The following is a 572-nucleotide window of genomic DNA, read 5'->3' on the forward strand; positions in this document are numbered from 1 at the left end:
TTTCGAGAGTAAATCAAACCCTTACTTGTTACGACTGGAACGGTCAAATGCAGCAGATCGCGGCTCAGTTAATTATAATGCAGACACTGCGCGTGTAGTAGTCTGGCAGTGATTAATCAGAACTCACCCCTCTACAGCTCACGTGTATTTCGTCTGCCTCTGGCATTGTCATGTTGTTTTTACACAGTATATCTATCTGGCATTTACTCACTCAGCGCATGGCGCCCAGCCTCAATGATGATTGGATCTGTGAATTTGCTACGTAATGTAGTCGGATTGATTTACCAGCGAGTGGAATTGCCTCGGCAACTCCTTCTCCGTCAAGACCGGGAGCCACTTCGTGGCGGTGGCAAAGGAACACGGGAAGGCCAAAGCATTTATAAAACGAGAGGTAAAAGTTGTGGAGACATCGACTGTGTTTTGAAATGCAGAAATGCAGACTCAATGAGAAAAAATAAGATTCGCTCCATCACCGTGGTCTCTGCCCGCTAGTGCTTCGACGAATGTCCCTTACTGTTGACGTCAGCAAAGTTCGTCATCCTGAAGTCAGCACTTGTTGGTCACTATGACGT

Source organism: Plasmopara halstedii (genome assembly GCF_900000015.1).
Source record: "Plasmopara halstedii genome assembly, contig: Scaffold_54, whole genome shotgun sequence".
Classification (NCBI taxonomy): domain Eukaryota; phylum Oomycota; class Peronosporomycetes; order Peronosporales; family Peronosporaceae; genus Plasmopara; species Plasmopara halstedii.